The sequence below is a fragment of the Arachis hypogaea genome, chromosome 3, assembly GCF_003086295.3.
Source record: "Arachis hypogaea cultivar Tifrunner chromosome 3, arahy.Tifrunner.gnm2.J5K5, whole genome shotgun sequence".
Taxonomy (NCBI): domain Eukaryota; kingdom Viridiplantae; phylum Streptophyta; class Magnoliopsida; order Fabales; family Fabaceae; genus Arachis; species Arachis hypogaea.
Window position 1 is genome coordinate 102,142,751 of NC_092038.1, and position 16,866 is coordinate 102,159,616.

The following is a 16,866-nucleotide window of genomic DNA, read 5'->3' on the forward strand; positions in this document are numbered from 1 at the left end:
ATAACAGAACCTCTGAAAATCCCTCGGGAAGAGGGGAAACCTCCCAAACCCGAGCTCAAACCATTACCACCATCCCTAAAATATGCATTTCTGGGAGAAGGTGATACCTTTCCTGTAATCATAAGCTCTACCTTAGAGCCACAGGAAGAGGAAGCACTAATTCAAGTGCTAAGGACACACAAGACAGCTCTTTGGTGGTCCATCAGTGATCTTAAGGGCATTAGCCCAGCCAGATGCATGCACAAGATCCTATTGGAAAGAGACGCTAAGCCAGCAGTTCAACCACAAAGGCGGCTAAATCCAGCCATGAAGGAAGTGGTGCAGAAGGAGGCCACTAAATTACTAGAGGCTGGGATCATTTATCCTATTTCTGATAGCCCCTGGGTAAGCCCTGTCCAAGTTGTCCCTAAGAAGGGTGGTATGATAGTGGTTCATAATGAAACAAATGAACTGGTTCCTACAAGAACAGTTACATGGTGGCGTATGTGTATTGATTATAGAAGGCTCAATACAGCTACCAGAAAGGATCATTTTCCTTTACCATTCATAGACCAAATGCTAGAAAGACTAGCAGGTCATGAATACTACTGCTTCTTGGATGGATATTCAGGTTATAATAAAATTGCAGTAGATCCCCAAGATAAAGAGAAAACAGCATTCACATGTCCATCCGGAGTATTTGCATACAGAAGGATACCATTTGGCCTGTGCAATGCACCTGCAACCTTTCAAAGGTGCATGCTCTCTATTTTCTCTGATATGGTGGAAAAATTTCTGGAAGTCTTCATGGATGACTTTTCAGTGTTTGAAGACTCATTCAGCTCCTGTCTTGACCATCTAGCACTTGTTCTAAAGAGGTGCCAAGAGACTAACCTGGTTTTAAACTGGGAAAAATGTCACTTTATGGTGACTGAAGGAATTGTCCTTGGGCACAAAATTTCGAACAAGGGAATAGAAGTGGATCAAGCTAAGTTAGAGGTAATTGAGAAATTACCACCGCCTGCCAATGTTAAGGCAATCAGAAGCTTTATGGGGCATGCAGGATTCTATAGGAGGTTTATAAAAGATTTTTCAAAAATCGCCAAACCTCTGAGTAATCTGCTAACTGCTGACATGCCATTTATCTTTGATAAGGAGTGTCTGCAGGTGTTTGAGACTCTGAAAGCTAAGCTGGTCACAGCACTAGTCATCTCTGTACCAGACTGGACATTACCATTTGAACTGATGTGTGATGCCAGTGACCATGCCATTGGTGCAGTGTTGGGACAAAGGCACGACAAGCTTCTGCACGTCATTTACTATGCCAGTCGTGTTTTAAATGACGCACAGAAGAACTACACAACCACATAAAAAGAGTTACTTGCAGTGGTTTACGCCATTGACAAGTTCAGATCTTATTTAGTAGGATCAAAAGTGATTGTGTACACTGACCATGCTGCTCTTAAATATCTACTCACAAAGCAGGATTCAAAACCCAGACTCATCAGATGGGTGTTGCTTCTGCAAGAGTTTGATATAGAAATAAGAGACAGAAAAGGGACAGAGAACCAAGTAGCATATCACCTGTCCCGAATAGAACCAGTAGAAGGGGCGTCCCTCCTTCTTACTGAGATTTCTGAAAACTTTCCGGATGAGCAACTCTTTGCCATCCAGGAAGTGCCATGGTTTGCAGACATTGCAAACTACAAGGCAGTGAGATTCATACCCAAAGAGTACAGTAGGTAGCAATCAAAGAAATTGATCACGGATGCAAAGTACTATCTTTGGGATGAACCATATCTCTTCAAGAGATGTGCAGACGGAGTAATCCGTAGATGTGTGCCTAAAGAAGAAGCACATAAGATCCTCTAGCACTGCCATGGATCACAGTATGGAGGACATTTTGGAAGTGAGCGAACAGCCACAAGAGTCCTCCAATGTGGCTTCTACTGGCCTACTCTCTATAAAGACTCCCGAGTGTTTGTACTTAATTGTGACTGTTGCCAAGGATCTGGTAATCTGCCTCATAGTTATTCCATGCCTCAACAAGGGATCTTGGAGATTGAGTTGTTTGATGTATGGGGTATTGACTTCATGGGGCCTTTCCCACCATCATACTCAAACACTTATATTCTGGTGGCAGTGGATTATGTATCCAAATGGGCGAAGCTATTGCAACACCCACTAATGATACTAAGACGGTGCTAAAATTCCTCCAGAAACACATCTTCAGCAGATTTGGTATCCCTAGAGTACTAATCAGTGATGGGGCACTCATTTTTGTAATAAACAGCTTTACTCTGCTTTGGTTCGATATGGAGTTAGCCACAAGGTGGCCACTCCATATCATCCACAGACAAATGGGCAAGGTGAAATCTCTAATAGAGAACTTAAAAGAATCTTGGAATGGACTGTGATTAACCGTAGAAGGGATTGGGCAAGAAGCTTGGATGATGCTCTATGGGCATACAGAACAGCATTCAAAACCCCTATAGGGACCTCTCCATACCAGCTTGTGTATAGAAAAGCCAGTCACTTGCCAATGGAACTAGAATATAAGGCCTACTGGGCAACCAGATTCCTAAACCTTGATGCCAAATTAGCTGGAGAAAAACGATTACTCCAATTAAATGAGCTAGAGGAATTCAGACTCAATGCTTTCGAAAATACAAAAATTTACAAAGAGAAAGCAAAAAGATGGCATGACAAGAAGCTGTCATCCAGAGTCTTTGAGCCAGGGCAGAAAGTTCTACTGTTTATATCTAGGCTCAGATTATTCCCCGGAAAATTGAAATCCCGGTGGAGAGGACCATATGTGATTACAAGTGTGTCACCATATGGTTACGTAGAGCTTCAGGATAATGATTCTAACAAAAAGTTCATTGTTAATGGATAGAGAGTCAAACATTATCTTGAAAGCAATTTTGAGCAAGAATGCTCAAGATTGAGACTTAATTAAAAGCTCAGTAATAGTCCAGCTAAAGACAATAATGAAGCGCTTGCTGGGAGGCAACCCAGCCATTAAGAAAGCTTATTTTTCAATTAATTGATTTTTATAGGTTCATATTAATTTTCTTCAAGGTAAAATGGCAATTGCATGAGTTCACAGAGTCACAGAAGGATTCAGAGGATAAAACAGCAAAAAGAAGCTCACTGGTATAAAAAAGCCAGTAAGAGCTGTTTTGGGCGTTCAACGCCCAAAAAAAGCATCTACTAGGCGTTCAACGCCAGTAGAGATAGTCATCTGGGCGTTAAACGCCAAAAAGAAGCATCTTCTGAGCGTTAAATGCCAAAAAGAAGCACTTTCTGGGCATTGAACGCCAGATTTACAGCATCCTGGGCGTTCAGAAAAATGCCCAGTGACAAAGGAATTCCTGGCGTTTAACTCCAGCCAGAAGCAATAGCTGGGCGTTAAACGCCCAGGAGAACCTACAGATGGGCGTTAAACACCTAAAACATGCAGCGTTTGGGCGTTTAACGCCAGGATTGTGGGGAGGAGGTGAATTCGTTTTCAACTCAAATCTTTTCCATTTTTCATGTTTCAATTCATGATTTCTGGCATAAACATGTTACAAACTCCCATCTTTCAAACTTCAATTCCAAAAATTTTTAATCCTAATTTCTAAAATTCCTTTTCAAAGATATCAAATGTATCTTAATTCATAAACACAAATTTTTTTTCTAATCCTCTTCAACTTCTTTTCAAATCTTTTTAAATTCTTTTCAAACTCATCATAATTTCTTCTCAAAATTTAGATTTATCTTTTTCAAATATCTTTCATAACTTTTTAATTTTAAATTATATCTTTTTCCTATCATACTTATCTTTTACAAACCATATCTTCTATGTTATCTTTTTTCAAAATTTTTGAAAACCCACCCCTCCCTTTAAATCCACATTCGGCTTCCCTCCTCTCATCCACCATTCGACATTAGCTCTCCTTCTATCCCTCTCCTTTCCTTTCTTTTGCTTGAAGACAAGCAAACCTCTAAGTTTGGTGTGTTTATCCATGATCACTAAGCCATACCCACTAAGATCATGGCTCCTAAGGGAAAGCAAACCACTCCAAGAGGCAAGAAAGAGAATATTCCGAAACCACTTTGGAATCAAGGGAAGTTCTTAACCAAAGAACATTCAGACCATTACTACAAAATAATGGGTCTAAGAACAGTGATCCCGGAAGTCAACTTCGATATGAAAGAAGATGAATATCCGGAGATCCAAGAGCAAATTTGAAACAGGAGCTGGGAAATCCTAGCTAATCCTGAAACAAAGGTGGGAAGAAACATGGTTCATGAATTCTACTCTAATCTGTGGCAAACAGACAAGCAGAGAATATCTGAAAATACCCTCTATGACTATCGGACCTTGGTCAGAGGAAAGATTGTTCACATCCATCCTAACAAAATCAGGGAGATTTTTAAGCTACCTCAGCTGAAAGATAATCCAGACTCCTTTAATAGGAGAATGATGAGAACAAATAAGGGCTTGGACAAGATTCTAGAGGACATATGCCTCCCTGGAACCAAGTGGATGACCAGCACAAAGGGCGTCTCAAATCAACTCAAGAGAGAAGATCTCAAACCAGTCGCTAGAGGCTGGCTGGACTTCATTGGGCATTCTATACTGCCCACTAGCAACCGCTCTGAAGTCACCATTAAAAGAGTAGTAATGATCCATTACATTATGTTGGGAAAAGAAGTGGAAGTTCATCAGCTGATTTCGTGTGAACCCTACATAATTGCAAACAAGAACTCCAAAGATGCCAAATTGGCTTATCCAAGCTTAATCTCTATGCTATGTAAAGATGCTGGGGTGAAGATGGGAGTAACTGAGTATATCTCAGTTGAGCGACCGATCACCAAAAAGTCAATGGAAGGACAACAAGTGCAGAACGACCCTATCAAGAGGAAAGCACAGGAGTTCCTCCCAGAAATCCCTCAAATTGAATACTGGGAGCGTCTTGAAGCATCTGTTGCCAAGTTGCAAGAAGCTATAGACCAAATAAAGGAAGAACAGAATAATCAAAATAGCATGCTTTGCAAACTGCTTGGGGAACAAGAAGAGCAAAGGCGTGACTTGAAGGAACTGAAGCGTCAAAAGCTATCCCTTGAAGGACCAAGCACCCCACAGACTAGAGGAACATCTATTTCCCAAAATAAAGGTTGTTGAGTCCAAATCTTAGCCTTAACTCTGTGATAATTGTTCTTATTAGGAATTTACCTTAGAAATTATATATTAGTAGTAGTAATTAGTATATCTATTTTGATTTTATCTCCAATTAAGCTATAATTTATTTTTCTCATCATCATCAAACATAAATAAAATAGTAGATTTCTAGAATAAAGAGGCAATATTTTTTCAAGTTTTTTTAATAAGGAAAATTCTAATTATTTATATGTGGTGGCAATACTTTTTGTCTTCTGAATGAATGCTTGAACAGTGCATATTTTTTATATTGAATTTTATGAATGTTAAAATTGTTGGCTCCTGAAAGAATGATGAGCAAGAAAATATTATTGCTGATCTGAAAAATCATGAAATTGATTCTTGAAGGAAGAAAAAGCAGTACAAAAAAAAGTAAAAGAGGTAGAAAAAGCCAATAGCCCTTTAAACCAAAAGGCAAGGGTGAAAAGGATCCAAGGCTTTGAGCATCGATGGATAGGAGGTCCCAAGGAAGTAAATCCAGGCCTAAGCGACTAGATCAAGCTGTCCCTAACCATGTGCTTGTGGCATGCAGGTCCAAGTGAAAAGGTTGAGACTGAGTGGTTAAAGTTGTGATCCATAGTAAAAGAGTGTGCTTAAGAACTCTGGACACCTCTAATTGGGGACTTGAGCAAAGCTAAGTCACAATCTGAAAAGTTTCACCCAATTATGTGTCTGTGGCATTTATGTATCCGGTGGTAATGCTGGAAAACAAAGTTCTTAGGGCCACAGCCAAGACTCAAAAAGTAGCTGTGTTCAAGAATCAACATACTAAACTAGGAGAATCAATAATACTATTTGAAGTCTGAGTTCCTATGGATGCCAATCATTCTGAATTTCAAAGGATAAAGTGAGATGCCAAAACTGTTCGGAAGCAAAAAGCTACTAGTCCCGCTCATCTAATTAGAATCTGAGCTTCACTTAAAACTCTGAGATGCTATTGTTTCTTGATTTCTTTTTATCCTATTTTATTTATCTAGTTGCTTGAGGACAAGTGATGTGTGGAAAACGATCCAACACAAAACTCACCGGCAAGTGTACCGGGTCGCATCAAGTAATAATAACTCACATGAGTGAGGTCGATCCCACAGGGATTGAAGGATTGAGCAATTTTAGTTTAGTGGGTGATTTAGTCAAGCGAATCAAGTTTTGGTTGAGTGGGTTGTATTTAACAGAAGATAAATTGCTTGAAATGTAAAGGGAGAGGGGAAATTGCAGTAAATTAAAGAACAGGAAAGTAAAATAGACTGAATCTTAAAGAACAAGAAAGTAAATGACTGAAACTTAAAGTGCAAGAAATGTAAATTGCAGTAGCTTAAATGGCAAGAAATATAAATTGCTTGAATGTAAAAGGGAATTGAGGACTGGGATTGTAGAATCTAAACAAAGAGAAAGTAAATTGCAACAATCAATAAGAGTAGAGGATGAATTGGTATAAACTGAAATTCAACAGAAAGTGAAATTAAAATGCAGCAGGTTCACAGAAGAACCAAAAGTAAATTGTGGTCTCAGGTCTCAAGAGACTAGGTAGCAGAGCCTAGATCTCTATTTGCCTTCCCAGATCCAAGTTCACAAAGCAATTGACAAGAAATTGGAGAGGAAGCAGTAAAGAGAATGTAAATTGATTCAATTATGCAGAAAGAAAACTAAAGAGTTCTTGAGTGGAGATTGAGACAGAATTTCCTCAATTCTTAACACCCAAGAATCAAAACAAAGAAATTAAAAAGACCCAAGCAAGAACAAGGAAGAAGAGAGATCAATTCTCCTCCCCAATTCTCTGAAATCTCGATTCAGTCTCTCAATGAAAGTCACAAAAATTCAAAGTGCAAAATTCAAAAGCTAAGCAAAAGGTAAGTCAAAAAAGGTCCTAATTACATCAAACTAGCTTCTATTTATACACTTTCTATTCTTGGATTTTGGGATTTGGATGGGCTTTTGATTTGGTGAAGAAATGAATTAAAATGGGGTTTTAATTTGAATTTTCGGCCCATGAGAAGTTGCTCCCAGGAGGCTGCCCTGCCCTTGCGGAGGGCAGGGCAGGATTTGGAGTTTGGTGCGTTGTTGGTGCGGCGTGGTGCAGCCTTGGTGCATAGGATGCTGCCCTGCCCGCGCCAAGGGCAGGGCAGGAAAAGTTGGTGCGCCAGAAATTGCCTTGGTGCGCTGTTGGTGCTGCCAGAATCAAGAATTGGTGCGCCAGAATCAAGAATTGGTGCGCCAGAAATTGCCTTGGTGCATAGGATGCTGCCCTGCCCTCGCGGAGGGCAGGGCAGGAAAATTTGGTGCTGCCAGGATCGAGCTTGGTGCGTGCTGGTGCTGCCAGGAATGAGCTTGGTGCGCCAGATTTGAGCCTTGGTGCGCCAGATCCGTGCACCAACAAAATGCTGCCCTGCCCTCGCGGAGGGCAGGGCAGTGTTTCCAAAATGATGTCCCGTGTTCGAAACACGGCTGGAACACACGCTCAATTAATTTCCTTGGTTTCTTGGCACGGCACTCAACCTTAGTTCCTTGCTTCTTCCATGGTCCGTGTTCGATTCTTGTGGCATGCATGGGTGACATTTTTCCTTTGATTTTCTTCCTTGGTGAGCCCGATACTGCCCTTGGGGAGGGCAGGGCAAGGTTCTCTTCTTCTTGGTTCCAAGGCACACTTTTGTGCTCTGCCCTTGTAGTGGGCAGGGCAGAGTTGCCTTCCTTGTTTGGTTCCCTTATGTTGCCCTCCTAGAGGGCAGTGTGCCCTTGTGGAGGGCAATGTTTGCCTCCCCCTTGCATGCGGCACACTTCCTCTTGCTTTGACCACACTTTCCTTTCCTTGGGTTACACTTCTTAGGCCACGCTTTTCCTTTTCTTTTCTTTTCTTCACCTATAATAAACCAAAACAACCACTCCAAGTATCACTAAATTCAAGAGGCTTATAAATCAATTAAAATTCAATTAAAATTAGCTTAAACCTCATGATTTAACATTAATTTCATGGTGGTTGCTTGATTTAGAGTAGTTATGCATTTTCACTCCAAATCACTTACTTAGGATGCAAGAAAGTGCATAAATGCTAACAAAGCAAGTGAAATTAGCTTGAAAAATGGGTATATGATGACTTGTCATCACAACACCAAACTTAAGTCTTGCTTGTCCCCAAGCAAGCATCAAAACTAATAGAAATTGAAATGAATAAGAAAAGAATACATATCCTTATTATGCAGATAGCAGAACTTAATCTATGGGGTCATTATGCAGACAATGATAACTCAATTATTGTTGCTGTTACATGATATACATTTTGCATTAAAGGTTTGCTAAACTTGCTGTTATAAGACTCACTTTTTGATTCCTCCCTTGCTAACTTTTCTTGGCTTACAATGCTTAACAAGCTTATTATTCTTTTGGAGGTTTGGTGTCAAATGTTGCAGTAATAGCCTTTGGCTTTATTTGTTTCTTTCTTTTACTCAACATCTCTCCACCACAGACACTTGGCTCACTAATTCTTCCTAGGATCATTGATGCCCAGCATCTCTTTGGATAACTAAATGTTCTGTATCTAAGTTGCTCTTTATTGTGGATTTTCAATTGGCCATCCCAAATCAGTTGATCTAAGTGACCGGGTTTTAAAATACCCCTTAGAATTTACTCATCCAAGCATATCTTAGTACAAGAACACCACAGGCATATGTCCTAAGGTTCAAGCTATTGGTGTCCAACCTTTATTCTTTGTTTTTCTTGCCACTTTGGCTTTTTCTTTCCCTTTTCTTTCTGTTTTTGTTACCAAGGGCTTTTTCATTATTGATAAGAGTCTTTGTAACAGCAAGCTAACTCACAATTGAATGAGAATGATATTATGCAACAATTATTTCATGAGTCATGCATTTAATCAAACACATATACCACCACCAACTTCCATTCATACTTATGCAACATTGGATATTTCACTTTTCAATTCAAACCAAACTCTTTTATTTAAGCATATGGGAAACAAAACAATTTTCAAGCTAAGTGATGGATAACAAGCATTATGCAGATTTAGCATTTTTCTAACAAACAATTTCACTTGCAACTAGATAAACATTTTAGCAAAACATACAACGGTTCCTATGTTCGAAACAATACACAGCAGCAAGGATTAAGTTCAGATACAACCTTTGAAGTTGCAGCCCTTTGATTCTTCCTTCTGTTGTGTTTTCTTTGAGTTAAGATGCATAGTATCTTCAATTGTTGACTCATGTCCTGCATAATTGATGAGCGGATAATTTGTATGCTTTTTGGCATTGTTTTTAGTATGTTTTTAGTATGATCTAGTTAGTTTTTAGTGTATTTTTATTAGTTTTTAGCTAAAATTCACTTTTCTGGACTTTACTATGAGTTTGTGTGTTTTTCTGTGATTTCAGTTATTTTCTGGCTGAAATTGAGGGTCCTGAGCAAAAATCTGATTCCGAGACCAAAAAGGACTGCAGATGCTGTTGGATTCTGACCTCCCTGCACTCGAAGCGGATTTTCTGGAGCTACAGAAGCCCAATTGGCGCGCTCTCAACGGCATTGGAAAGTAGACATCCTGGGCTTTCCAGCAATATATAATAGTCCATACTTTGCCCAAGATTTGATGGCCCAAACCGGCGCTCAAAGTCACCTACAGAAATTCCAGCGTTAAACGCCGGAACTGGCATGAAATTTGGAGTTAAACGCCCAAACTGGCATAAGAACTGGCGTTTAACTCCAGAAAAGGTCTCTACACGAAATTCCTTCATTGCTCAGCCCAAGCACACACCAAGTGGGCCCGGAAGTGGATTTTTCTGTCATTTACTCATTTCTGTAAACCTTAGGATACTAGTTTACTACTTATAGGATCTTTTGACATTGTATCAGTACCTTATGCAACTTTTTGACAACCTTATGACATTGTACACGTTTTTCCACAGCATGAGTCTCTAAACCCCATGGTTGGGGGTGAGGAGCTCTGCTGTGTCTTGATGGATTAATGCAATTACTACTGTTTCTCATTCAATCATGCTTGCTTCCATTCTAAGATAATACTTGTTCTTAACCCGGATGAATGTGATGATCCGTGACAATCATCATCATTCTCAACCATGAACGTGTGATTGACAACCACCTCCGTTCTATCTTAGATTAAGTAGTTATCTCTTAGGTTCTTTAACCGGAATCTTCGTGGTATAAGCTAGACTGATGGCGGCATTCAAGAGAATCCGGAAGGTCTAAACCTTGTCTGTGGTATTCTGAGTAGGATTCAATGACTGAATGACTGTGACGTGCTTCAATCTCCAGAAGGCGGGGCGTTAGTGACAGACGCCAAAAGAATCACTGGATTCTACTCCGGTCTGATTGAGAACCGACAGATGGAATGCCGTGCCGTGACAGGGCATTAGGAATCGTTCCAATGAGAGGATGGGAGGTAGCCATTGACAACGGTGAAACCCTACATACAGCTTGCCATGGAAGGAGACTCGCGTGACTGAAGAAGAAGACAGTAGGAAAGCAGAGATTCAGAAGATGGAGCATCTCCAAACCTCAACCTATTCTCCATTACTGCAAAACAAGTAATCATTTCATGTTCTTTTGCTTTTCACAATCAATCCTGATAATTTCTGATATCCTGACTAAGATTTACAAGATAACCATAGCTTGCTCCAAGCCGACAATCTCTGTGGGATCGACCCTTGCTCACGCAAGGTATTACTTGGACGACCCAGTACACTTGCTGGTTAGTTGTGCGGGATTGCAAAAGTGTTATTGCAATTTCGTGCACCAAGTTTTTGGCGCCGTTGCCGGGGATTGTTGAGTTTGGACAACTGACGGCTTATCTTGTTGCTTAGATTAGGACTATTTTATTTTTGTTGGTTTAGAGTCTTTTAGTTGAGTCTAGTTTCGTATTCTAAGTTTGGTGTCAATTGCATGCTTTTGTTTTTCTTTTAATTTTCGATTTTTGCATGTTTTAGTCCCTTTTTGATTTATAAAAATTCTAAGTTTGGTGTCCTCTTTGTGTTTTTCCTTAAAAATTTTCGAAAATTTAGTGTTTGATTTTCTAAAAGTTTTAAGTTTAGTGTCTTTTGTGTTTTTCTCTTTCCTCTTTTTCAAAATCAAATCTTTTTCATAAAAATTTTTCAATCATATCTTTTTAATCATTTTTATTTGCAATCATATTTTCTCAATCATATCTTTTTCAAAATAATTTTTCAATCATATCTTTTTAATTGCTGTTTTCAAAATCTTTTTAATTAACTAATTGATTTAGTTTTCAATTTGCTTTGATCTTATTCTCTTTTTGATTTTCGAATTTTATTTTGTTTTATTTTATTTTATTTTATTTTTTTTCGTTTATTCAAAAAAAAAAAAACAAAAACAAAATTTATCTCTTTGCAATCATTATCATTTCCCTTTTGTCCATCATGGACTCAAGTGGGACTAATCAGTCCAAAAGGACTCTGGGGTCATATGCTAACCCCATTACAGCTGCATATGGGAGTAGCATCTGTACACCTCCCATCAAAGCAAGCAGCTTTGAACTAAATCCTCAACTCATTATCATAGTGCAGCAAAATTGCCAGTATTCCGGTCTTCTACAAGAAGAACCTACTGAGTTTCTGGCACAGTTTTTACAAATTGCTGACACAGTACATGATAAAGAGGTAGATCAGGATGTCTACAGACTATTATTGTTTCCATTTGCTGTAAAAGATCAAGCTAAAAGGTGGTTGAATAACCAACCTACAGCAAGCATAAAGACATGGAAACAGTTGTCAGACAAATTCCTGAATCATTTTTACCCTCCAAAAAGGATGACACAGTTAAGACTGGACATCCAAGGCTTTAAACAAGAGGATAATGAATCCCTTTATAATGCTTGGGAGAGGTATAGAGGTATGCTAAGGAAATGTCCCTCTGAAATGTTTTCAGAGTGGGTACAGTTAGACATTTTCTACTATGGGCTTACAGAAAAAGCTCAGATGTCTTTAGACCACTCAGCTGGTGGATCTATACACATGAGGAAGACAATTGAAGAAGCTCAAGAGCTTATAGACACTGTTGCTAGAAACCAATATTTATACTCTAGCAATGAGTTCTCTCCAAAAGAGGAGGTCATGGCAGTAGTCACTGACCCTAGTCCTCAAGAACAGATAACAGAGCTTAATCAACAATTGCTCCTGATAACAGAACAGTTAGCAGATTTTAAAGAGATGCTCAATGAAACTAAAGTTGCTAACAAGAGCATAGAACTGCAGTTAAATCAAGCAAAACAGCAATTATCCAAACAGATAACAGAGGAATGTCAAGCAGTTCAATTGAGGAGTGGGAAGACCCTGAATAACACTGCTCAGAAGAGTAAAAAGCCAAACAAGGAACAATTGACAGAGGACAACTAAACCACTGTGCAAAATCCCTCTGAGGACAGTAAGAGCCCAGAGAGGAATATTGTTGGCGTTCAAACGCCAGAAAGGGAAGGAAAGCTGGCGTTAAACGCCCATTCCTTGCCCAGTTCTGGCGTTCAAACGCCAGAAAGGGGAGAGAAGTTGGCGTTTAACGCCCAAACTTCACCCATTCCTGGCGTTCAAACGCCAAGGGAGACTCAGACACCTGAGAGTGCTGACAGTAATCCCTCTAACAAGGCTTCTTCAACCACTTCTGTAAGGAATAAACCTGCAGCATCTAAGGTTGAAGAATATAAAGCCAAGATGCCTTATCCTCAAAAACTCCGCCAAGCGGAACAGGATAAGCAATTTGCCCGCTTTGCAGACTATCTAAGGACTCTTGAAATAAAGATTCCGTTTGCAGAGGCACTTGAGCAAATACCTTCTTATGCTAAGTTCATGAAAGAGATCTTAAGTCATAAGAAGGATTGGAGAGAAACTGAAAAAGTGTTTCTCACTGAAGAATGCAGTGCAGTCATATTAAAAAGCTTACCAGAAAAGCTTCAAGATCCAGGAAGCTTTATCATACCATGCACATTAGAAGGTGCTTGCACTAAGACAGCTCTATGTGATCTTGGAGCAAGCATCAATCTAATACCTGCATCCACTATCAGAAAGCTTGGGTTGACTGGAGAAGTCAAACCAACCCGGATATGCCTCCAACTTGCTGATGGCTCCATTAAATACCCATCAGGCATAATTGAGGACATGATTGTCAAGGTTGGGCCATTTGCCTTTCCCACTGACTTTGTAGTGCTGGAAATGGAGGAGCACAAGAGTGCAACTCTCATTCTAGGAAGACCCTTCCTAGCAACTGGACGAACTCTCATTGATGTACAAAAAGGGGAAGTAACCTTGAGGGTCAATGAGGATGAGTTCAAGTTGAATGCTGTGAAAGCTATGCAGCATCCAGACACACCAATTGACTGCATGGGCGCTGACATCATTGACTCTCTGGTAGAAGAGATCAATATGGCTGAGAGCCTAGAATCAGAGCTTGAGGACATTTTCAAGGATGCCCAACCTGATCAAGAAGAACTAGAGGAGGCAAAGGAATTTTCGAAAATTCCTCAGGAGGAGGACAAGCCTCCCAAGCCTGAACTCAAACCATTACCATCATCCTTGAAATATGCATTTCTGGGAGAGGGTGACACTTTTCCAGTAATTATAAGCTCTGCTTTAAATTCACAGGAAGAGGAAGCACTGATTCAAGTGCTAAGGACACACAAGACAGCTCTTGGGTGGTCCATAAGTGATCTTAAGGGTATTAGCCCAGCTAGATGCATGCACAAGATCCTATTGGAGGATAATGCCAAACCAGTGGTCCAACCACAGAGAAGGCTAAATCCTGCCATGAAGGAGGTGGTGCAGAAAGAGGTCACTAAATTACTAGAGGCTGGGATAATTTATCCTATTTCTGATAGCCCCTGGGTGAGCCCTGTCCAAGTTGTTCCCAAAAAGGGAGGCATGACAGTGGTTCATAATGAAAAAAATGAACTGGTTCCTACTAGGACAGTCACAGGGTGGCGCATGTGTATTGACTACAGAAGGCTCAATACAGCCACCAGAAAGGATCATTTTCCTTTACCATTCATAGACCAAATGCTAGAAAGACTAGCTGGCCATGATTATTACTGCTTTTTGGATGGCTATTCAGGCTACAACCAAATTGCAGTAGACCCTCAGGACCAAGAGAAAACAGCATTCACCTGCCCCTCAGGCGTGTTTGCCTATAGGAGGATGCCTTTTGGTCTGTGCAATGCACCTGCAACCTTTCAGAGGTGCATGCTCTCTATCTTCTCAGATATGGTAGAGAAATTTCTGGAAGTCTTCATGGATGACTTTTCAGTATATGGAGACTCATTTAGCTCCTGTCTTAATCACCTAGCACTTGTCTTGAAAAGATGCCAAGAGACTAACCTGGTTTTAAACTGGGAGAAATGTCACTTTATGGTGACTGAAGGAATTGTCCTTGGGCACAAAATTTCAAGCAAGGGAATAGAGGTGGATAAGGCAAAGGTAGAGGTAATTGAAAAATTACCACCACCTGCCAATGTTAAGGCAATCAGAAGCTTTCTGGGGCATGCAGGATTTTACAGAAGGTTTATAAAGGATTTTTCGAAAATTGCAAAACCTCTGAGTAATCTGTTAGCTGCTGACACACCATTTGTGTTTGACACACAGTGTCTGCAGGCGTTTGAGACCCTGAAAGCTAAGCTGGTCACAGCACCAGTCATCTCTGCACCAGACTGGACATTGCCATTTGAACTAATGTGTGATGCCAGTGACCATGCCATTGGTGCAGTGTTGGGACAGAGGCATAACAAGCTTCTGCACGTCATTTACTATGCCAGCCGTGTTCTAAATGACGCACAGAAGAACTACACAACAACAGAAAAAGAGTTACTTGCAGTGGTCTATGCCATTGACAAGTTTAGATCCTATCTCGTGGGATCCAAAGTGGTTGTGTACACTGACCATGCTGCTCTTAAATATCTACTCACAAAGCAGGATTCAAAACCCAGGCTCATTAGATGGGTGTTGCTTCTGCAAGAGTTTGATATAGAAATAAGAGACAGAAAAGGGACAGAGAACCAAGTAGCAGATCATCTGTCTCGAATAGAACCAGTAGCTGGGGCGTCCCTCCCTTCTACTGAGATCTCAGAGACTTTCCCAGATGAGCAACTATTTGCCATTCAGGAAGCTCCATGGTTTGCAGATATTGCAAATTTTAAAGCCGTGAGGTTCATACCCAAGGAGTACAGCTATATGCAGAGAAAGAAATTAATTTCAGATGCCAAGTACTACCTCTGGGATGAACCATATCTCTTTAAGAGATGTGCTGACGGAGTGATCCGCAGGTGTGTACCCAGAGAAGAAGCACAAAGGATCCTATGGCACTGCCATGGATCACAGTATGGAGGACATTTTGGAAGTGAGCGAACAGCCACTAAAGTCCTCCAATTTGGCTTCTACTGGCCTACTCTCTATAAAGATTCCCGAGAGTTTGTGCGTAACTGTGACAGTTGCCAAAGAGCTGGTAACCTGCCTCATGGATATGCCATGCCTCAACAAGGGATATTAGAGATAGAGTTGTTTGATGTATGGGGAATTGACTTCATGGGGCCATTCCCACCATCATACTCAAACACTTACATTCTGGTGGCAGTGGACTATGTATCTAAGTGGGTAGAAGCGATTGCTACACCCACCAATGATACTAAGACCGTACTGAAATTCCTCCAGAAAAACATTTTCAGCAGATTTGGCGTTCCCAGAGTACTAATCAGTGATGGGGGCACTCATTTCTGCAATAAACAGCTACACCTTGCTATGGTTAGATATGGAATTAGCCACAAAGTGGCAACTCCGTATCATCCACAGACAAATGGGCAAGCTGAGGTCTCTAACAGAGAGCTAAAGAGAATCCTGGAACGGACTGTGATGGCCCGAAGAAAGGATTGGGCAAAGAGCTTGGATGATGCTCTGTGGGCATACAGAACAGCATTCAAGACTCCTATAGGAACCTCCCCATACCAACTGGTATATGGGAAGGCCTGCCATTTGCCTGTGGAACTGGAACATAAAGCCTACTGGGCAACCAGATTCCTAAACATGGATGCACAGTTAGCGGGTGAAAAAAGACTGCTCCAGCTAAATGAGCTAGAGGAGTTCAGACTCAATGCCTTTGAAAATGCAAAAATTTATAAGGAAAAGGCAAAGAAATGGCATGACAAGAAATTGTCAACCAGAGTCTTTGAGCCAGGACAAAAAGTTCTGCTCTTCAACTCTAGGGTCAAACTGTTTCCAGGAAAACTCAAATCCCGTTGGAGGGGTCCGTATGTGATTACAGGAGTGTCACCATATGGATATGTTGAGCTTCAGGATATTGATTCTGATAAGAAGTTCATTGTTAATGGACAGAGAATCAAGCATTATCTTGAAGGGAATTTTGAGCAGGAATGCTCAGAACTGAGACTTGAGTGATTCTCAGTGAAAGTCCAGCTAAAGACAGTAAAGAAGCGCTTGCTGGGAGGCAACCCAGTCATTAGTAGGTTGTATGATTAGTTCTTACAGAGGCAAATATCAAAAATGAAGGAATTCACAGAGTTACAGAAGGATTCAGCTCAAAAAACAGAGAAAATGAGCTTGCTGGCGAAAAAACGCCAGTAAGGGGCATTTTGGGCGTTAAACGCCAGAATGGGTACCATTCTGGGCGTTTAACGCCAGGAATGGTGCCATTTTGGGCGTTAAACGCTAGAATGAGCA